This window comes from Hippocampus guttulatus, chromosome 11, assembly GCF_054856545.1.
Source record: "Hippocampus guttulatus isolate MCC_2025c chromosome 11, RoL_Hgut_1.0, whole genome shotgun sequence".
NCBI lineage: Eukaryota > Metazoa > Chordata > Actinopteri > Syngnathiformes > Syngnathidae > Hippocampus > Hippocampus guttulatus.
The window spans coordinates 14,958,305-14,982,345 of record NC_141271.1 but is presented as its reverse complement, the minus strand read 5'-3'; the positions used below and the strand labels follow the sequence as shown (position 1 = coordinate 14,982,345).

General features: G+C 42.0%; 1 long non-coding RNA gene across 3 annotated transcripts in view; it reads left to right on the top strand.

The window, feature by feature from the left end:
* The window catches only part of LOC147198286 (uncharacterized), a 37,127-nt gene that overhangs the window by 4,817 nt on the left and 8,269 nt on the right, over nucleotides 1–24,041 (top strand). For 2 of the 3 annotated variants that reach the window (XR_015102371.1, XR_015102370.1), the window contains 3 exons: nucleotides 660–777; nucleotides 6,273–8,275; nucleotides 19,373–19,504. This is a non-coding gene — a long non-coding RNA (uncharacterized LOC147198286). Of the gene's footprint in view, nucleotides 1–659; nucleotides 778–6,272; nucleotides 8,276–19,372; nucleotides 19,505–19,853; nucleotides 20,230–24,041 lie in introns of those variants that run through there. The other variant, XR_015102372.1, reaches the window with a different exon arrangement.

Genomic DNA, 24,041 nt, shown 5'->3' with positions numbered 1-24,041 from the left:
CGGCCTCCCTGTGTTGAGTTTGCATGTTCTCCCCGGGCCTGCGTGGGTTTTCTCCGGGTACTCCGGTTTCCTCTCACATTCTAAAAAAAACATGCATTATAGGCTGATTGAAAACTCTAAATTGTCCCTAGGTGTGAGTGTGAGCGCGGATGATTGTTCGTCTGTGTGTGCCCTGCGATTGGCTGGCAACCGGTTCAGGGTGTCCCGAAGTCTGCTGGGATAGGCTCCAGCACCCCCCGTGACCGTTGTAAGGATGAAGCAGATCAGAAAATGGATGGATGGAAAACTAGGTAGAAACCCAGGCACTCCAATCGTGCTATACTTGGGTATTAGGAATTACACGTAAAAATCAATTATTTGTCAACCCCTGATGCGTCATCAAAATATGATTCGTGTTTGGGGCGGGTGGGTGCGACAAAAAAGCGCAATGACACACTTAGATGCAACTCACAGCAGCGCTATGAGCAGCCCCATTCCCCCTGACTTGGAAAACGATAATGTTTCCTTTTTGAATAATACTCAGAAAATATTTGAGAACATTTGTGAGGATTCAGATGAAAAAAAAAATTACGTTTGTGTGTAAGCTTTGTACCAATAGTGTGCCCGACTAACTTTTTAAACGATGATACTGGAATGAATGAGGTGACTTTTTGTTGCAGATTGTTCCAGTCTCCTGGCGCAAATTATTGAAACGATGAACCAAAAACAGGATTGGCCTTGGGACCGAAGAGGGTCACGAAACTGCAGGAATGGAGAGTGTGGGTGGTGGTATGCATGGTGAGTAGAGAAATCAGGTGCGGTCTTGCAGATGATTCACAAACGTTCCCGGTGCCGCTAGATCCAAAACGGTCGGATTCAGTTGTCTTCTGTGAACCAGAACGCAGCCTCCTATGGCACAAATACAGCACAAAACCAAATACAACACTTCATACATTTTCCTTCTGCCCCAGAATCACAATTGTTAGTGTTATCTCACATCATATTTCGGATACCAAGAAATTGCCAGCTAACATCCGGACTTTTGTTAGCATTGTTTTTGTTTGGCAGCGTTACTCGAGTTTGTCATTTATCCCCATTTAAGTGCCTTATAGGCTGCAAAGAGGAGAAAAAAAACGCTTGCGTGGCTCTGTCTAAAAGGGTCACATTATACATTATAGGTCATTTTTATCTCATAATGGTGCGGTTTTACAGTCGTAGTCAAGAAATATCCTCGCACATAAACCTCTGTGAAGCCCCTATTTATCCTTGTTTGTTTTTGCTGTTGATTAAACAAACGGTTAAGTAATTAGATTTGCAGGCCAATTTGTGAGGATGTGGGCCAGTGCTGAGCTTGCCACTTTCTTCCCATATTTGTCATACGAATGTTAAAAAAAAAAAAAGTGTGCCAAAGACCTTGACAAACCACTTTTTGGAAGCCTAATTTGCCTATCGTAATTCGACACCAGACAGTGGCGTCGCAAATAGAAGCATGTTAACAACGTCCTGGTTTGAATCTTAATGACAGTGTGTGCTTTGTGGTCGCATGGTTCCACCAGCGTTGTGTAATTAGACTAACTTGTACCCTGTGTGCCCCTCCCCCTCTCTCGTAGTCTTTCACCACACCTCCTTGTGTGTGTGTGTGTGTGTGTGCGTGTGCGTGTGTGTGTGTGTGTGTGTGTGTGTGTGTGTGTGTGTGTGTGTGTATATGTCGTCTCAATCCAAGTGCTTGTGCTAACAGGGCAGTTTGGCTTGTGGATTCACGGGTGTGTGTCAAACAGAACCTTCCCTCTCAGGGCAAAAATGAAGGTGGGAGGGAGGGAGGGTGTGTGTGCGTGCGTGTGCGTGTGCGTGTGTGTCTGCATGGTGATGTCATCTATAATGACATCATCCCATGGAGTGGAGCCAAGAGACCTGATGGTTGAGCATCCTCCAGTGAGTAAAAGAAGAAGGAGGGGGGTAATAAAGGGATGGAGTGGTTCGAAAAGGTGACTTTTAACGGCGGATTTTCCCGCTCTTTTGTTGGCTAGACGGGCCACCCGGTTGCTCTTTGGTCTCTTTTGAGAAGCGTTATTCCATTTGGCGCTGGCATTCCTGAGGGAAGTACGCGAGAGTGCAAGAGAATCAATAGCGGCGGCTCTCCTCGCAAACGCATACATCATGAAAACACATCACGTTATCCACCTCACACGTAGACAGACCCCCACTGCGTGCATTTTGTATGTGACAAGCGCATTAGCAGAGCTAGGTGGAGTTAATGGCCTCGCTCAAGCATCCAAGGTAAACACATTCACAAAGATGGTTGTGATTCTGATTGTGTCAGTAGGAACACCTGTGCCTCTGCATGCTTCCATTGTTGTCCACTTGGCTGTGCTGTGCTCCACACTGTGCTGCCGCCATTCCTGACACCTCCCCTGCTAGCATCCCATCCCCACTGCCCCCCCCCCCCCACCTCTCGGGAAGATGCTGAGAACATTTCGCTCGGCACACGTAGAGTTTCAGAAAACACACGAGTGTGTCGGTCGGCTTTTTTTTTTTTAAACCAGGATGATTCAGTGTTTCTTATCGCCGTGTGCCATGACCGTCGGTGTCAAACTGACTCAACAGTATAAATAGAGAGGCATGCAGTGTGGGACAGAGAGAAGCAGGGATGAAAGATAGGAAGGGAATGAGGGAGGAATCATGAGTCGGTGCCACGGATTAAACAAAATAAACAGAGGAGATGGAGTTGCTGTCCTCTGTTTCGCACCGACGGCCGACTTTTTTTTTTTTTTTTTGGATATGCCACACATCCACCGATAAGTGCAGGACACAATAACGTATTTAGGACGCAGCAGAAGAATCAACTCATTTCAGCTTGCGCGCTAGCCCACTGCAGATGTTTGGACTGAAAATCTGAGTAATGGATGCTGAAAATGCAATCATACAACAAAGCAGTTTTTAGTTGCCCTGTTAATGAACAAAAACAAATATGGCGCTGCAATTATGTTCGGAGGAAATAAGGCGACTTCTTCCATGTTTTCCATTTACCATAAATTAAAATGAATGATTAGTTTACACAACAGTGGGCTTGAAAAGGGCAACTTCCAAGTACAAAAATCTGTCTCAAAGTAGCCTGCTTGACACCAAAGCCAAATGTGTCATTCCATGATTTTTTTTTTCCACTTTTGTTAGAGGAATTAAGGAGCTGCTTCCTTGGGGCTGTTTCAAGTAAAACGGGGTGGGGGGGGGGGGACTATTTGGGCTGCTTGTTTCCCTGAAAACCTTTTGGAAACTGAAAAGTGAATTGAAAGAAATGGGACTAAAGGTGAACTTCTAACAAACCTAAATAAGAAAACAAAAGTTTGTCCACACTTTTTTGAGAGGAATTAGGAGATGTTTACACAGACTGTTTTCAACTGAAAACTTGTTTTTGAAAACTGTTTTGAAAATTGAAAACTCTAATTTGACCAGACACAAAAGGAAGGGGGACAAAATTTTCCTGATTGGAAAGCAAGGAAAGCAATCTTCAGTAGTGGGGGTGGGTAGAATTTTCCTGATCACAGACCAAAAAAACGCCACTGCTTCGGCTAAGGTACCAGCCAATATGACGCCCTCCTGGCCTTTTGTTAACCAATCAACGCAAGAATGGTGCTCTGCAAAATTTTCTACCTTGTTTGAGATTTCCTTTAGCACAGGAACATTGTCCACTAGAAAACAAAAGGTCGCTTTTCACCACAATAACATTTTGGAGTCTGCAAATGCAAACTTCTTAAGGTGACTTGCTAACAACTTGTTTTCTGACTTTATCAGAGGATACGAGGACCTTTTTAACCAACATTTTTCTAATACGTTTTTTAAATTATTTTTTCCCCCTACAGCTCATGAAAAAGTGTCTTAAAATGGAAATTGGGGGGAAAAAAAGGCCAATACAACATTTTGTCAAAATAATAATAATCACGTTATCGCAAACAAAATTTGGATTGTTGGACCGCAGCAAAGAGTGGCTCGGTGTTCCAGTGGTTAGCGTGTTGACCTCACAGTGCAGAGGTTGTGGGTTCGATCCCGGGTCCGGCCTTCCTGTGAGGAGTTTGCATGTTCTCCCCAGGCCTGCGTGGGTTTTCTCCGGGCACTCCGGTTTCCTCCCACATTCCAAAAACATGCATGACAGGCTGATTGAACACTAAAAAATTTCCCACGGTGTGAGTGTGAGCGCGGATGGTTATTCGTCTCTGTGTGCCCTGCGATTGGCTGGCAATCGGTTCAGGGTGTCCCCTGCCTACTGCCCAAAGACGGCTGGGATAGGCTCCAGCACCCCCCGCGACCCTTGTGAGGATAAAGTGGACCGGAAAATGGATAGATGGATGGATGGACAGCAGCAATAAACAGACACACTCCTTCCTGCTGTACTTAATGTATGATCAACACGCCGGGCTCTCACTTGCAACATGTTTACATGCAATCTAAGCATGCGGGGGATTAAATCCTCATCATGATGTAAATGTTTGTATTCGATCTGTGGTTTTATTTGGTATATCCGTCAGTGTCCACTTACTCCTCCCTTCGCTCTATTATCCTCAACATTGGTATGGCAACACTGGCACGGGCGCCCTCCCACTCTCTTCCGACGTTAGTCATAAGCCTCAGTCATGAGCAAGCAGCAGCCGTCCATTGTTTGTTCCACTTTGCCCTCCTTTATCATGCTAGCTTGCGCATGCTAGCTGGTTTTGGAGGATCAGCGATCATTTTGCCCAAGCAACGCAAGTTCTTCTGACGATTTTGTATTGCTGGGGCAAGTCATGGTAAAAGCCCATAACTACAGTCTTTTTACTCAGCACAGTTTTTACAGTACAGTAACTGTATAAACACGGATAGATTTCCTTGTCCTTTTTTGGCAATATGGAGCAGCAACATTCTGTCCCAAGGTGGTAATGGTGCACAACGCAAATTTTATCTTCTCATATAAGTGGGTCCGATACTACGCTTGTGACCTCAAGGAACATGCTATTTTTTTGGGCATACTAGAATAAAGTGTAATTGCACATACAGTACATGACAGTAGTAGGTGGTACTCGCATTGTCAGAATATGCTCATGGAGTATTAGTTATAAGGTGTAGGTGGATTTTTGGTGCGTTTTTTGCCCTGATTATGTGCACACGAGGACAGAGCAGGAGATATGACGTGCAGTGGAAGAGACAGCATGGAAAATATTTGACAGGGATAAAAGAAAAGTTTAGAGAGACTACAGAATAATGTCAATAAAGGTCAAGGTAAATTCTTTTTTTAATTTATTTTTCATTTTTTGTGATAAGGAAACAATGTTATGCCGAAGCATACTTACAAGTTTTTGAGTAATTTTCTTGGAGTTTATCTTTCTGCCATATCTCCCTGTCCTTTTCTGATGTGTCTTGTCACTGAGCTCTCTGGCCAAAGTTGCTAGTTAGAGTTAAGTTAAGTTAGAGTAATTGGTTAAAATGTTTTTTGTTTTTTTGTCATATAATCTGAGTAGAATGAATGATATTGATTGATTTGTCATCTGTGTGGTTTTCATATGTTGTTGTGGCACACTTAACTTTGAGTTAGGGAGCATATACATTTTTGAAAATTCTACTCTGCTGGTGAAAAGAGGCTGCTCTGTTGCATGTTAGGTTTCATTGTGGGACCAGGCAGTTATCACAAGACCATGTGCCGTCCGTCTCTGTGGAGAACGACCCATAAGTGCCTTGTAAATGTGGGCCTCTTTTTGTGCATATACCATTGTGCACTGAGTGAGCATGCATGTGTGTCAGCTTATCCGCTTTATGTGCGACGGTGCCCTGTGATGTAAGATAGCGCCACTCATTCATTTAATTTCCTTCAATACAATCTCCTCTGCTTTCGATTTGACCTCCGGGTTAAGTGTTGAATGTAATTCAAATGGCTTGGAGAGCTTGCGTTTCTGAATTAGAAGCATCAAAATATATCAATATTTTTAAAAAATGTGCCTTAACTTAATTGCTTTGAATTTGACTGCATGCGTACATTATATCTACTTTTCTTCCTTTGGAGTAAGTGTTGAAAAAAAAGCTTTCACTGTATTTAGTTTTTTACTTTTTAAATATTAAACAAGACAATATAATAAGTTAAGAATTTTGACCGACTGTCCATTTTGCATTCAAAACACAAGTGTGGGAGGTTCACTGATCATATTTTGTGTGCTTTGCACTCACCACTAAAAGGCCAACTGTTTATTTAAGGGGACAAATGGGGCAAATACTCTCTAATTATCTGGCAAGTGAGCAAAATGACTTTTTTTTCTGTCTTCTTCTTTGTGTAGTTGTGAGGGGCAGCGATGTTCCGTATCACCGAGCAGGGATATCCGTTGACCCACTTCAGGACACGGGCAAGTCCTCTCTTCGTCGCCCCGTTTACCCTAATGTAAAGGTATCACACAATACATTTGACATTTTATCCATCATGTGAAAAATGAGTGGACGACGTTGAGCTTGGACGGTGGCCCGAGCTGACAACTCTGGCTGAGTGACAGGTTATAGCACTTTACACCAAAGAGTAACTTTGTACAGGAGAATGGCTTTCAAGTGGAAAGATGAAGAATCGACACAAAAAAGTGGCATGTCATTTCCTTCATTCATGTAGTAATTGACTATATGCGTTATTACTTTATGAAAATCAAAGTTATGGTGGAGTGTGTGCAGTATGTGGTCCTAAACGTGTGACTCCACCTGTACGGATTCTACGCCGAAGCGCCATGTTTTTCAAAATTTTTAATGATTTCCTTGGCGGCTTTAGTGATGGGCCATTTTATGACATTGGGCTTAATTGAACATTGAAAGTTACAATTTCTCATCCCCTTGGACTGACCGAAATCCAAATTCCATCCTCAATCATCCAGGAAGTGCGCCCTCTGCTGGGGGCAGATGATACTGCGCCCATCCCATTCGTTTCTAAACGGAAGACAACTTGAGTGACCACATCTTTCTGGCCCCACAACGCCAATATCCAAAGACACCCGTGTTGCTGTTACCCACTGAGCCATCCAACCAACTTCAGCCGCCCACATCCGATCATCAACCCAATCTGTTGGGTCAAAATCCAATCTGCTCCAAATCCACAGCTACCCAGCCAAGTGGGTTACGAAAACCACCCAACATTTTATTAGTGTTTATTCATGTGATCGTTTGAAAGTTCCTGGGCGTGCTCATTCAAATTTGTTCATTATTCATTGCAGGTAGAGAAAAGCGTGTCACTCCCATCTTGTGTTTATATAGGAACTGATGCTATGTCAGTGCACAGCAATAGACATCCTATCGTATGGACGCCGTAGTTGAAGACTTGAGTTATGTCTTGATGGCGAGTGACCTCGGTGACTCCAGCAACTTCCTGACGCAACGCCACTGTAAGACTGTATAGACGAGGGAGGGGCTAGCGCGTTTCACCCTTTTATCCGATGAACCCACATGATCCTATTTATGCTTATAAGCCGCCTCTGTTCACCTTGTGTGCATGTCCATGTGCGTATGCGCGTACGCAGATCCCGGAAATATGCGTTTGTTATTGTGTCATGAGTGACGCTCCAAACTAGAGTGCCGAATTGTCCCAATGAAACTAAAGTGCAGATACCAGAAGTTGCCTGGGGGGAGGAGGGCAACCCCGAGAACATTAACGCAACACCGACGAAAATTAGGAAATGCATTTTTTCCGTCTCTCGACTTCCCCATGTGAGGACGCCTCGTTTGGGGAAGTGAAGGCATCGCGTTTCGTGGAGTGTGGATCCCATCACTATTCTTTAACCCATCATAAAGTTTTGTTGGAGTAACACAAACGGGGTGCGAGGGACAGTGTTGCGTTCGCTGTCCGTTTGCGCGCAACTCGGCACCTTGTCCTTCGTATTCCCACACATGCGCACAACCGGCGTTAAAATGATAAAGGCAAGGTGTTGCGTTCAATGTGAACTCTCTTGTGTCTGTCGAGTGTTTGTTTTTTTGCTGCTTCTTACACGCAGGCGAGCGGGGAGGGAGGTGTCACCGCCCCCCAGCACCATCACCCCCTCCTCCTCCCTCCTCCTCCTCCACGTCCACCCCCACCCTCCTCTTTTTTTCGCAATATTGACGCAAGGCAAAATAGTGGAACAAAAGAAACAACTTCCTCGAAGCTTTGCTGAAGCTGCACTTGCCCGCCAGTCAGCAGAATGGCAGCGTGTTGTCAACTCAACTTGCCGGTCAGAAGGCGGTGAACGGCGGCCGTGGTGTGGAGGGTGTCACCCCAGCAGAGAGGCAAAGATGCGGACCGAGCACTCCACCAAAGCATCCAATAGCTTGAGTAAGTACTATTAATATGATTGTTGTTAAATTTAACTTTTTCGAGTGTCGATTTGAGGATAAAGTAGATGACAACTCCGTGTACAGAATGACAAGTCGCACCTTTTTTGTTTTAAATAACAATTTAACATTTAACCACGTTTATTTAATTTCATTTTTTTTTGTCTGTTGCGTTCGCACCACACGCAACAGCGAATGAGTGTCCAAACAAGTTGAGCTCGTAGTTAAATTGCAGTTCTTGTGCTTTCTTTTCGTTTGTTATTGTCAGTCCCGCCAAGCAGCACTCGCCGGCTCACAAACGGTCACCCTCGCGAGCTTGAATATCGACACGCAACAAAACGATCCTTTTTAATCTTTTCTCCTAGTGTTCGTGATTCGAAACTGTGCTTGGAACTTTGCGGTGCCAGTCGATAACTGCGTCGTGTCGGCGCTTTCGCGAACAAAGGAAGGGGCTTGCGAGGAGTAGTCGGCTACGCGGAGCGTCAGTGGAGGGAGAGGAGCACTAGAGCGGGGCTGTTTACAATAATAACGCGACTGGCATGACGTCACCTGATTGACAGACGCCCTGGCCAATGGCAGTGCCTGCCAGCCAACGGCAACACGCTATATTTGGAAAGGGGGTTACATCATCCAGGTACTGCTTTGGCGAAGAGAGGGAGGGACTTCCGCAGCGGCTCTCAATTTGTAGTCCGGGAATAAGACAATGAATGGATTAGTTTGTTGACGGTTAGGGAACCACCGACTGCATTAAAAATACAATTTATATTATAAGTATCATTTTAAAAGCATTTTACAACTACTCTAAATGTCCAAATTAGATTATCAACATTTTATCAGCATTTACTGAGACAGTGTGTGGTAGCATATACTTTTTTTAAAAACTAGAAAGGGTCATTATGATGTCAGTATTGCACACAGGTGTAAATAGATGGATAACCAGTTTTGAAATAGGGGGTTTGTAAGACTATATGTATTATCAAAAAAATGGACAATGCCTTTTTTGGGGAACTTTTTGAATTCAATGTACAACATAAAACACAATAACAAAAACTGACATTTATGAGTACTTTGTATATTAGTCGATAAAATCACATTTTTGCTTCCTCTTTGTGTCCTACTAGGAGTTGTAAGGTAATGAGCATTCACCCAATTTTATTATACACTGACAATATTTTGGGACAGTGGTGCTGTCTGTGGCCATGTGTAGTTTTACCAGGCTAGAAAAATGTCAGTTAAGTCCTATGTAACAACGTATACAGCAAAAATGTTGGTATTGATGAGAGTAAATCCCACACTTTATTATCGCACCACATTATGTCACACACAGATGCTTGATCAGTGGTGGAAGGCAGCCTCCAAGTGCCCACTTCACAGTGGCCAACTTTACGTCATTCTCCAGTGGAGATCTTCTTGTAGTTCCTTTTAAAAGTACTTTGCGCGTGTCGACCCCCTGCATAAAAGCCAGCAAATCCTTCTGCCATGTAGCCTATGAGCTTTTCCTGCATTTAATTTAAAGAGATGAGAGGAGCTGCTTCCATTGGCTGGGAAAGAAGCTGGCTGTGTTCACTCTCACAATGGAGCAACGCTCCCTTTATAGATGCGCCTGTCTACAAAAAATACCAAACGTAAGACATTTTTTTCTGCACTTTGCGCCAGACTTGTGATGGGCACATTTTTTAAAAATTCATTATAAAATGATGTGGTGGGTCAAATCTGGACCTCGGGCCTTGGGTTTGACACCTAGGTTACAGTATCTAGTCATTTGAATATAAATATACAACTTAGAGATGACCAGCTTTTTATCATCTATTACTGGAACTGTGTGCACTTTTTAAGATAAAAAGATGTTTACGCCAAATATTTGCTATTATATATACTGGTACTATTAAAAAATGTTAGACAGTCAACATCTTATCCACAGTTACACAAGCAGTGTACACTCTTGTCGAGACAATAAACACAGTTTATCCCATAAGTGTCATTAAGATTTTTCTTATAGTGCAGTACTATTCTTTTTTTACACTAAAACTTATATTTCTACTAAATGTAAATATCCACACCAGAGAGTTTCTGCTTTGTTTCAGCATTTACTGAAGCAGTGTACACACACTCTTTTAGAAGCAGTAAACACAACTTAGCATGTATTAGTAAAATCAAGTCTTTCATTCTTTTTTTTTTTTTTTTTTTAATCTAAAACCCACATTTCCAGCATCTACATTGACCATATTTGTTTTAGCTTTCAATGAATCAATACAAACTGTCGGAGACAGTAAACACAATTTCGCCCATAACTGTAATTGCAATGCCTGAAGTGTTAGTAAGTATTTATTCATATAGGCTTTTGATTTTACTTTGCATCCTAAACCTAAATGATGTGCCTGCTTTTCAGCTTTTTAAATTATAATAGTGAGCATTGTTTTTGTGTTCCCTGCTCATTTGCAACAATTCATATGTTCTGATAATTTCTAGGCAGTCGTTATTACTAACTACAGGAATCCTATGTGGTTTGCGTTGACGCAGAATGACGTCATGCTATTATCATAATTGCATACTATACCTAATTAGAAGCTTGGCTCTTGAATTTGGCAGGATACAAAAAAAATGTAAATATCCACTGATGTCAGCATGTGTTTTAAGAAGAAAAAGCTCAAATAATCAAACGAAGTGTTACTGTGGTTTCAAATACTCTATGACCACCATGTTGCTCCGTGATTTCAAAAGGAGCGTACGCTTTCACTTACAATAAAAGCGGGTGTGTCCGTTTAGCTTGTAAATGCTTTCTGTCTTGGAGCAACATTAAAACTGGATTTTTTTTTTTATAGATGCTCAATGGGCTGCAAAACAAACATTGCCTGTCATGACCTAAACACAGACATCTAATTTCGGCAAAAACGTAATGGATGAAGTGAGCTATTGAAAGATTATTTATAACTCGCGTCAAACCCGCAAGAGAACTGGAAGTGCATCCAGAGAGAGCAGACCTCCACGAGGTCACTGATTCTGTTATTCCCGCAGAACTTGATGTTCACATTTATCTCGTAAACTTCGACACGTAACAACCCTCTCCTCCTCCACTTTGGCGCACATCCTCCTGACGAACGTCATGACAAGTAGTCTGATACTTGCTGGTTAATCCTCAAAGACGCATGGACGCACATGAGGATGTAAACTTCCATTTTGGAGATTTTAAACTCAAATAAATCCTTTGAAGTTTTTAAAAGATGTCTGAGAGGGGTCACACCTCCTTGAAAACTTTCTGATGTATTTGTTCTTAATGGGCAGTGCTCGTACAGTCGAACCTCCAAAGTGGAACAAAATGCAGGTTCACTTCCAATGGAGATTCACTTTCAAGTTGTAAATTCAAAACTTTTTTCCATAGGCCAGGGTAAGGTCAACAAAATCAAAACGGCTGCCGTAATAAAACCTTCGCCAAGTATACGGGTGATTTTAATTCTGATTTTAACTGCAAAACTAGGTTAACTGATGTTGAATACAACTAAAATAAAGTAAAAATATTCTTCCTTTGCGGACACTGGACAGATCTGTAACGGAGAAGGAACTATACTGTCATGTAGCCTTTTATAGATTCTACAAGAATTATTCCACACAAGTGTTGGGTGGAGCACCACATTAGACTCTTGGTTAGCAGGTTTTTTAATTTGTACACGTTTCATTCATGTGAATATCTGAGACCTGTGTGTGTGTGTGCGCGTGCGCGCGCGTGTGTGTGTGTGTGTGTGTGTGTAGATATACTGTAGTTCAACAGCGTGTGACATTTGTCTCGAAAAAAATAATTGCACATGTCCACTAATCCACAAACTCACATTCAACAATCCACATGCAGAATTTCCAAATAAGCCATGATAAATGCTCACGTAGCATGAACCAACATGTGAAAACTGTGCTTAAAAAAACATGTGAACGTTGCACATGCGTTTGTCGATCTCCAAAAACACGTGAATGTGAGGCACGCACACGTTTGTGGCTCTCACAAACATAATGTGAAAATCACAAAAATATTTGTGTGAATAATTTGAGACAAGTCTCTCCCCTTTGCTCTTGACGAGCCCATTTTTGCCAGCCAATTAATCACTCGTAAGTCACGGCACCACTGTACAGTGGACCTCTGCTATTCACAGGCGACATTGCCGGCATATATAATTGACACTCATTATATATGCAATCGGGAAAAAAATATCTTGAAGTTTGGGTTCAGCCCCCTATCCCCCCTCCCCAAAACGTAAATAATATTGAAAAAAAATATCCGTAAAGGTGATCATTTGTGGGTGCTGAACCACAAATATGCGGGGTCCGGCGTATTGTCATTATCTACAGCTAAATATCAACAATCAGCAGCTTTACCAGTGGAGAAATTTGCCCTCCCGTATCATGCTCTTCTGTCTATTTTGTCGTCCTTTTAAATCCCTCTTACGGGAAGCCAACAAAACATTCACTGTGTGCAGAAAAAATATTATTTGTATAAAAACACAGATCTCCTAGTTTCCCCCTTGTAATGTGTGAACGTGTCAGAAAGACCTGTTGTGCTGTAATATTTGAACACCAAGGCCCAGCATGTGACTTGTGTTTAGTCGCACCCTGACTTGACGCTAGGCTGTGTATTTGTCACGAGATCAAATGAAAGCACCGTTTTGTTTCACTGATTATTTATTTATTTATTTGCAATACGTGGATGGCTCCAGGCCCCCCCCCCCCCCCGATAGGCCTACCTTGCGGCGCTCGTGCTAAGAAGAGGTCAAAAGCCCGTGTAGTGTTTTCAGGGTGACCTGCTCGCGACTATTAGCCATTGATGAATGTATGTCCCACAAGTGTGCAGGCTGGACCTCACCAAAGGGGGAGGTGTCATAGCACGCCCCGCTCTAACCTCCCAGACAACCCCACCTCCACTATAGCGTGTGTGTTGACAGCCACACACACACACACACACACACACACACACACTCTGGCCTGCTGACAGGAGCACAAGGGGGCAGCTGCTACAGATGTCTCAGAGAGGGAGGGGGGAGGGGAGCCAAGTAGACATCAATGGAGAGTCTCACTAAAGTCCTCAGCGGGGCTCTTTGTGTTCTCTAAAGACCAAGAAAGGCGAATAAGCCGCGCTAATGTGTTGCTCATTTGCGGTGAATATTTAGCAGTGTTGCCACAAGTGGGCCGCCTTTGCGCCAGTGCACGCGAGGAGAAATTCCACGAGAAACCGTAAAAAGGTTCCGGCAAAGGTTTGCCATTTTGTCATGATTAACAAACACATTTCTTAGAGTTGAAATGTCACCAATTGCAAAGCATTTCTGAAATGCGCAGGCACGATTTAAGAAACAATATGAGTGTATAAAAAAAGTGAGGGTAACCACTACTTAACATGAATATGTAAAAAGAATCAAGCACAGCTCCGATGATGGTGGCGTGATGTGAAAGTGATTCCATCTTAACATTCGCAACGGTCATAAAAGTGTAAAAAGAAGTTGACCATTCTCCAAGTGGTCTTGGCCTGCCTGCTTGGTTGAGTTTGGAAGGCAGCATTCACACGTGACCAAACAAATCAAATAAGGACAGTTATCTTTTCATTCTACTGCAGGCCCTGTCACTGAACCTGATGAAAACAAAGTCAAAATAATAATAAGGAAGTCACATTGGTCAGGGAAATTTCCTTGAGAGAACAAGTCACAACCTTGCAAAAATAAAGTTATAAATTTCCTTATAAAAAGCTTTGTGACAAAAAGTCATCGTTTTACATGAATACAAGTATGAATGAATAAAGTTGTGTTCTTTCAAGGGGAAAAAAAAAGTCACAATCTTAAGTATTTATCGAAAAGGTCAGTTCTATTTTCTCAGAAGGGAGTGATTTTCTTCAAACAAAAATAACCTATTACCAGAACAAAGCCATTTTTATTTTGAGGAAAAAGACCATTTTAGAACAAGAGATTATTTTAAAATTAATCGAAATATTCCTACAAAAATACAGATTTTTTTTTTTACGAGGGAAGTTAGAATAAGAAATACGAGAAAAAATATAAGCAAATTTATCAGATTAATATTGTATTTGTTTGACGTAAAAATCCATCCATCCACTTTAGGTAGCCCCAGTTTAGGGTAGCAGATGTGCTGGTGCTCATCCCAGCTGATTTCTAGCAAGAGGCGGGATACACTGTGGATTGGTCACCTGCCAATCACAGGGCACATATAGACAAACGATCGAACTCACATTCACACCGAGGGACTGTTTAGAGTCTTTTAACTGACCTAAGAAGCATGTTTTTTGAAACGTGGGACAAAACCAGCCAGCAAGAGGACAGTATGCAAACTTCGCAGGAAGGCCGGAGCCTCGATTCAAATCCCCAAAGTGTGTGTGTATGTTTTAAGCAAAAAAAATAAAATAAAATCTTACAAAAAAGTTGTAATATGGGGCCAAACAAATAAAAAAATCCCTGAAAGCCTTAAAATTCAACCTTAAAAAAGGGGGAAAAGTCATAATCTTCACAGAAATAAAGTTGGATTTTTTTTTTCCATGGAATGCTAATTTTAATTTTTTTTCCATCCATATGTAGTGATATTGTCACTGAAACTCCCATGCTCTTAACATTAAGAAGAAGAAGAGTGTGACACCCAAACACGCAAGGCAGACTTAGGACACAAATCTCATCATCTCGAACTCAGAATTTCCCTTTGCATGGTGACTTTGTTGCTCAGCGGTCACTACAACACAGTCAAAACACAATACACAACACTGGCTCATTTCAGGCTCGCGCCGAGCAGGAGACAAGGGCACGGGTGATGCGGTTTTTGTTTGGGCCTGCAAAATAAGCAGCAAAAGCACGGCGTCTTGAGTAGCATGGTTCGTTTGTGTAGTGGCATGTGACTTCTGTTTTCGTGAGTCATAAGGATCTCCTGCCTAATGGAAGGCGGTGTGCACTCATGTGATGCTGACACAATGCGGGACGGACTGTGTAGTAGTAGTGTTCGCTCTGCCTGGCTACTGTCAGGGCACTCGCGACCTCGAGGGTCTTTTAATCTTGGTTCATTTCCAACGTTCATGACAACGAGGCGTACAGCGGCTCTTGTTAATGTCACTTATAGAGAGTGGTCACAGTGTAATCAGGGGGTGGGGGGGGGGGGGAGACAGGATTTTCATATGAAACTCCTGCAAGACTGATGTGCAAGTGGTGCCAATGTGGATTTGAAAATGTGACTACAGGCGCATGTACTGTATGTACAGCATGTGTGTGTGTGTGTGTGTAAAATGTTGCTCTTCCGTATGGTGTTTTTGCTGGCTCATCGCTGCCTCTCCACATGCCTGTTTAACAACACAGAGCTCCTCCTTACTGGCTTCCTGTGCAAACCAGTTTATCTGTAAACAAGTGACTGCCCCCCCCCCCCCACACACACCTCCTCGTCCCATTGTCCGTACTACAACTGAATACACACGCACATACACAATGGGCACCCTCTTACTTCTTGAGTGCTTTTGTAATTCCAGTTTAATTCCAGGTTTTTACTTGAAAAACAAAAAAAAAATCTGGGGGAAAAACATAGATGCTCATCTCTTGCATGTGCCCGGATTGTGCCATTCCAGGTCATGCCTTTTTCACTGAAAAATGAAAGAAATGTTCTCTTCACCGAGACATCTTACTACAACAATATGTAAAGATAAAATATAGATGAGGGAACGTCCAGACAAGCAGTAATATTAAAACTGCAATCACGACTTCAAATAAAACAGCATACTTTTCAGAATCTTATGGGAGCAAAGTCAGATTTTGCAGTGCAAAATAAAATAAAAAAAATTCCAAGAATAAAATCATATTATAATAAGAAAAAAAGTTGTCATTTTACATGCGCACATGCGCTTGGCGTAAAAACTGGCACATCTTCATTTTTGTGTCTAGTTTATCATTTTGGGGAATTTGTAAGACTGCGCTGCTCCCTGCTGGGCTTTGCGGCGGACTCAGGATCTTTTCTATTACACTCCCTCTGTGCACCTGTCAGTTTAGTGATAAAAAGTAGGCTAAAACTTAGACCAGCTAAAAGCAGGTCTAAGTCGTGGCGCAGATGGTGCAACATGATTTGCGGCGCATTTGATCAAAGCGCGGTCAGACTGATTCTGCGCTCCGCTGGTACGCGTCATAGATGTATTTCATTTATAAATATAACAACGGCATGCATTGAACACTCTTAATCCTTGTAGAAATCAGTTCATTGAACGCAGCACACTGTCACAGACGGACACGAAGAACCTGGATGGAAGTTGGTCTTCAAGTAGTCGCTGTGTTTCACTGTTGTAATTTGTAATCATCCACCCGTGGCGGTACGCAAAATCGGACACAAAAGTCCATCCATCCATCCATTTCCGAACCGCTTGATCCTCACTAGGGTCGCGGGGGGTGCTGGAGCCTATCCCAGCCGTCTTCGGGTAGTAGGCGGGGACACCCTGAATCAGTTGCCAGCCAATCGCAGGGCACACAGAGACGAACAACCATCCACGTTCACATTCACACCTAGGGACAATTTAGAGCGTCCAATCAGCCTGCCATGCATGTTTTTGGAATGTGGGAGGAAACCGGAGCACCCGGAGAAAACCCACGCAGGCCCGGGGAGAACATGCAAACCCCCACACAGGGAGGCCGGAGCTGGAATTGAACCCGGTACCCCTGCACTGTGAAGCCGACGTGCTAACCACTGGACTACCGGGCCGCCCGACACAAAAGTCGTATTTTTTTAAAGAAAAAAGCCGTGTTTGTTTGTTAGTAAAGTTGGAATTGTATAAGAATAAAATCGTAAACCATATGCCTGTGCCAACCTCCTCTGGGATTATTTTTAGAATTGAATGGCGATCCGTATTAAATAGTCCCAAAGGCTGAAGGATACCATACCCATACCTTCTTGAAAAGATCAAACTTGCCCTCAAAATGTCTCTCTGGGCTCCAAAGTTTGCATGCAGATTTCCTGTTTTGTCTCGAATCCAAATGCGACCCACTCTGATTGCTGTAACATTTACATAGACGGGATGACGGAGTGATACTCACTTCGCTTTTTTCATTGTGTTATTGCGTGTTAAGTTTGGACATGCCCGTCTTGCCCGTACCACTGACTCAGCTGTGGGAGTGACAACCCGAAGTACCCAGGCTACATATGGCCCCCGGCATGATTTGTCAGCAATAAAGTGCTGACTTTGAAACTCAATTAAATTAAGAAAGTAAGCCGGACTTCTTATGCGATACTGGGCCTTTTTTTTAAACCAGATTTTTGTTTTTTTATTAGCAAGCAATAAATATTTTAATCTTAGACCAAAAATTTCATTTGGGGATATTAAAGAGTTTTTCGGCCAATACATTTCATCAGTCATGTGAATGAATGTATTCCACACGTGACACATATTGTGGAATTCATTTATTTATTTATTTTCGAAATTGAACCCTTTCATGCACCCTGTAACCTGATAATATAAGTTGTCCACTGTAGTAACCACTGTCCCTCAAAGGGTTAAAGCATTTCCAAGGTGTTTGGAGAACAAAATAAAGGTAAGGCTAAAATAAAGGTAAATGAACCATCAATTAATATAAAAGACAGTTTACTTAAATAATTCATTTTAAGCGGTTGACCTACGAACCACTTTGACTTGCAGTGTCGTAAGTGTTCATGAAGACAACTGCACAGAGTGTGGATAAACTTAAGTCACTAAGTCAAAGTCAGATTACAACAGTAATGTAAACAAGCCTGTGGCTTTATTATTCCAACTTTTCAAGTTTCATGAAGCACTCTGTCAATGTGGACTGCACTTTGTGAGCACGGAACTTATCTCGATAAAGAGATAAAATAAGTCATTCATGGATAAATCAATCGCTCGAAAAAAAATTCTAAATTAAAGCCTACCGACTGACCGAAATTAAGCCTTTTTTGCAATAAGATAAGAAAACCTTTATTAGTCTCACAATGGAGAAATTCCCAATTCACAGCAGCAAAGTTATGAAAGAAAGAAGTAGATGAAACAAAATATAGGAGCTTAGATAAGTCAACTAAGACTAACGGACAATGTAAAACGGCATATGCGGGCTAGCGAATAGCATCAGTGTTGCGGTGTTATTAACACTTACAAATGGGTATTTGAACACACATGTTGGAGCAGCACATCAAGGCAGATGTGACAATACTCACAGACATGTATTGTCTATCCTCTGTGAAGAGTGTGTGTGGTATATCCACATGTGTGTATTATATTTCCCCAAGAGGCCAAGGTGTACGCACCAGAAGGACCGGGACAATATTCACTGAATTGAAGCAAAACCCCTGGCAAGAATGGTTAAATTCATTACATTATATTTAAATATGCCATTATTGTATGTTTTTCTAAACTACACTATTATAGATGTTTCAATTTTGGAAGAAAATTGGCTGGAACGGAGTAATGCCATTTACATTCATTTCAATAGAGAAAGATGACTTGTGCTACCGCTGTACTTGTAAAAACAAAAAAAAGCGCCATCTTGTGGTGCAGTGACCTTTATGCCCCTATGTCTCTGTATGTTCATTTTTTTCTAATCAAAAGGGCTCTGTGTTAAATATTAAACATGGACGAGAGATAAACAAAAGTGGTGCCACCAGGTGGGTTAGTGTCTTTTCTCCCTTTCGTTTGGTTACCCTTTTTAGTCGAATCACAGCTCGTACTAAACATAAAACGTCAGTGGCTATGGTCCTGTGCATGGAAACGCACTTACTTGGGTTCGTGCCAAAGTCGTTGAGGCTCATAAAGGGTTAATATCTCTGGGCCCTTTTCTCTCTCTCTCTCTCTCTCTCTCTCTCTCTCTCTCTCTCTCTCTCTCTCTCTCTCTCTCTCTCTCTCTCTCTCTCTCTCTCACACACACACTCTTCGTCTCTCTCAATCCCCCCCCCCACTCTCTCTCCCGTACTCTTCGTCTCTCGCTCGCCTCGAGAGTACGTTTGCAAGAGGGCCAATCAGCGGCGAGTGCTGCTGCCCGCCGCCAGCCAATAGGAGGGCCGGCAGGTTCTGTCGAATTTGAATGAGGACAGTATCTTTCGGCGCCATTTTCGAGTGAGCTGCGATCGCTTGAGCAGCTGCTGTGTTTTCCAGCAGGATGCTGCGGACGTAAAGAGACGGAGAAACATCCACCACCATCGCTTCTCTTCCCTTCTTGGATGGACGATAAAACAGTTTCTTTGACGGGGCGAGGGGAGAATATGCGGAGTACAGAAGGAGAGAGAGGTATTTGCCGCCGCGCGACATTTTAATTTTGAGTTTTGACGGAGAAGGGGGGGGGGGGGGGTGTTGGAACCAGGAGAGCGACCGTGCTGGAAGAGACGTTAGTCTTTTTGAGGGGGGGGCAGCCTCGTAGCTACTAGCACGTTAGCTAAGCATATTAGCATCCATCGGGGGCGAGGGGTTGCGGGGCGGGGGCACGACAGGAACCCGCAAAACACAGCGCTCTATTTTCCACCGTTTTTTCCCTCCGAATTACGGGTGTGGTTGCGTGTATTCGACGGGAGGTGTATTCGCGAAAGTTTTAAATCAAAAGTTGGACCCCCTCCCCCCTCTCTTTTTTTTTCGGACCCAGTTTGAGCGGGAGGTGCACACAGCTGCCAGACTCGCTCGCACGGAGCTGCGCAGTGTCAACAAATGCACCCGGAACCTCAGCTCACTTTTAGGAGGGAAAACGCACAACCGCAGACCGGGACAACTTAAGCAGAATTTATTTTCATATATTCACCCCACCGCCCACAACTAACCATTTCGAATGCTTCTCAAAATGTATTTAAATTTTATTTTGTTAGTCTGAATGCGTTGTTATAACATTGGTGACCAAAGTATGGCCCGGGGCCCGTACACGGCCCACCGATCATACATTTTAGAAAGAAATCCTTTAATTTGTTGCATGAAATTAGAGCTCGCTTTTTCCTGTAAAATTGGATTAAATGTGTTTTTATTATTGACTATTGATTTGTTGTAAATAATTGAAGTGAGAAATAAGTATGATTAAAAATCATAAATTAAGGCCTCAAATAAATATCTGAGGGTATCTTTAACCAATTTTTTTTAATCTCAGTGAAAATTGGTTTGCACAAAAGAACAATTTTGCAGTGGTCTCTTACATTAATTATGAGTTAAAAATTGATTTTATTTTACTGTTAAAATAGCACTGGTTGTGTGAAGTGGTACATGACAGAGTATGATTCCTAGTCAGTGCCCCAATACTCGGCCACAGCCATTCCAAAACACAGATTTAAACAAAAACAAAATGAATGGATTGCGCCAGAAAGAGCATCCAGTGTTAAAAGAAAAAAACCAAATCATATAAGTGATTTGCTGTTGACCCAGTGACAGGACAAGCCGAAAGTAATGACATTTTGTTCTTGAAATCAACTCTTTTACACTATTGTAATTGTTTTTGACCTCATGTATCATCACGCCCATCTGTCTGTAAAAAAAAAAAAATCTAATGTGACCATTGAATTGCAAAAGGTTGCCTACCTACCTACATGGTTAAGATGTGTTCAATTCTATGCAATCCACATCCTCCCCTGTGTCCTTTACACATTTAGATATTTTATTGTTGTATTCGCCAGACTTAAGTGCTTTATTTGTTCATCCAAATGGCTTCTAACAATTGTGTCTAATATGCCCACTGGCCCTGACATCCACTCCAGCATTCTGAGTAAAAAAAAAAAAATCTTCCACACTGAAACCAAACAGTTGGCTGCTGAGTAAATTTCACTTTTGGATGCTTATAAACATGTACCGGTAATTATAATTATATGCCCACACCCTCCTTCCTATCAGGAGTCATTTTAGTTTTTATGAAATAATTGAGCACATTTTCATTCTCTTCATACATTATGAGCATTTATCTGATAGTGATCTTTCTCTTATATCTTAATCGTTGGTAGAATAGCAGAATGGGCCAGATTAAATGCTCTTGGGTGCCCTATATGGCCCGTAGGCTTTTGTTTGTGTCCCTGCGTCTAAAGGAAGATCGGTTTAATATGTTACGTAATCATAGGCCTTCCTGTCTTTTTATGGAATTCGAACAGTTTGAGTGGTTGCTATTATCCGTCTTCATCAAAAATATTTAGAGCATAATATTGTGAATCTGTGAATTTCAGAAATCTTTTTTTTTCTTTTTTGCTGTATTCTGTAGTGTGCTGCAAAAGACTTAATGCAATGTGGAGAGAAATTCGTCTCCCCTAGTAGAGCATAAAAGCATGTGGAGGAAGGAAATTGCTGTTGTGTAAAATCTGATATTTTGTGGGGGGGGGGGGGGGGGGGGAATTCACATGGACTCACTCCATCCAAAAAAAAAAGGAGCCAGGCAACTTTAAATGACACTCATTTTACTCCCTCACGTGCACCCTTGTGTGTGCTGTCATGCTCCAGTGTAACGTTCACATGATTTTAGACATCGAGTGCAGCTGTGAAACCACTGTCTATGTCCTTCCAAACAATAGCAGTAGCTATCATACAGAATTAAATTACCGGTACTTGAGTTATAATTTAGTAGAGTTATTGAAATACTTAAAATCCTTCTCAGGAACTGCTGGGCATTTTTTTTTTCCTGCCGAGCCAGCATATGTATTCAAATCTGTCAGAATCACTCAATATTAACATTTCAGTTTTACACAATCGGTTGCTTTGTATTTTTCATTTTCTAGTTTTGATTGGTCAGATGTAATCTTGCCAAGACTGTGCATCCGATACTAATGGTAAAGCTTAATAATAATAATAATAATAATAGTACATCATGTTGTAGTCATCCCGTTGCCTCATGGATCACTTTCTGCTGTCGGTTATGGGTAATGTGGCTATGACAAAGCAAGGTTTGTAAACATTTTCATACAATACAATATCAAGTCAATTTAAGGCATATTTAAAAATGTGTGTGAGTGTGTACAGTATCCCCCCCCCCCCCCACACACACACACACACACACACACTGAATATAATCCGCAGCGGATGAATCTGTTCCAGGGTCAGTCACCATTGTAGACTTTTATTAACTGCACAGATATTTTATCTAAATTCCTGACTGTCATACAATGTGAATTAATCAGTTCCAAGGCCAAACTGTCACCATCATAAAGATTAAAAGGGGACAGACATTTGAGCATTTCTCACTTTCATCAATGCACTGTATTCCAAGTCTACAATAACGTAGAACTACGGACTCTTTGATGACACGTAATGGTCAGGGAACAGGAAGGTGCTTGTGGACCCATAAAAAAAATTGTGTGTTGTGTGGAATGGTATCTGTGTTGCTAAAATCTACTTGCATTGTGAAAATGAGTAATCAGATTAATTTCCCTCTCTATTTATTTGCATTTCGCTCTCTTTGCCATCAGTGGTTCGCAAAAGAAAATAACCAAAGGAGAGAAGGGGGAAACGTTTAAAGTTACTCCTTAAGATGCTCGCATGATGATTGTTTGACCTCCAAGTTTTGTTTGACTTTTGGGTGTGTCTTCATGTAAATAATGATGATTATTGTTTTAGTTAAACGACTATTATAACTGTGGCGTTAGTATTCCCGTTTGGCTACCTGTTCTCTGCCTTTTTTTTATTTTTTTATTTATTTATTTTTTAAACAACGGTCTTTGTAGAGCGTCGTCGTGCCATTTCAGACTGTGTGACATTCTGTGACTCATCACTCTGTCTTCTTTCCCGATCCCTCCGGCAAAATGGACTCCCACCCCCACCGCAATCCCTCAATTCTCGGTGCGTCTTCTCTTCTTCCCCTTCTTCGTGCTCTCATGTGTTGTACCCCTCTACCCCCCTTCACCCCATCCTCCACATACACTGCCGTGACTCTTCCTCCTTTCTGCACTGCTCAGCACAAAGTTTACGCCTTATTTTGGCCGTCTGTCTTCCATTAGAATTAGGTACAATACAAGCTGTCATGTTTGCATGCCGCCTCCCTCGCAGACAAGTGCTGTGATAGTGTAAGTAGTTCATGCTCTCCTTGGTGTTCTTGTAGAAATGATTGTAGTCACATTGTCCCCATTATACACGGAAAGAGAAATAGCATAACATTAAGTCGGAAAACTTTTAGAAAGTATTTGCTTAACTGCTCCAGTACTTGTTTTGGTCTGTTCCAGCATTATTTAATTCGGTAAGCTGCGGGGAACAAAATGGTGCGGTATTATTTATTTATTTATTTCTCCCCAATTGTTAAAATACTAAATACATGTATGTGAACAAGGTCAAAATAATGACATACGTGTCTGAAGGTTTACCTTAAAAAAAATTATCTACCTTGGGACTGAACACCGCATAGCATCACTGTCTTTTTGTAATTGACTTCTGGTTCTTTTTTTTTTCTTTTCTTTTTTTCGTGACTGGGATTTCTTATGTTAAAATTCATGTGCATTTAGTTATTTTTTATTATTTTTTTAAAAATGAAACAGTGATTAGAAGCATCCGGTAAACAATTGTTTTTCTTTCTGAGAATGGAGTATATGGGTACTTCTGGTTATTTATTTATTGGGGTTCCACATTTGCTGTGCCAGTGAATCCCTTCCACTGTGGGTCATTTGAGGTAAAGCTATCACTGTGGCGCAAGATGCGTTCTCATTGCACAGTTTGCTTTTCTGCCACACCAGCCCTTTTCAGCAGCTTTGTAAGAATGTTTCGTGAATTAAGACACAGTGTTAATCTTGTGTTTAAAAAAAAAAAAAACCCCCACCGGAATAAATGTTACAATTTGATTGGTTCAGTACCTACCTTACCCACTGGTCAATGTTTGTTGCCATCATCA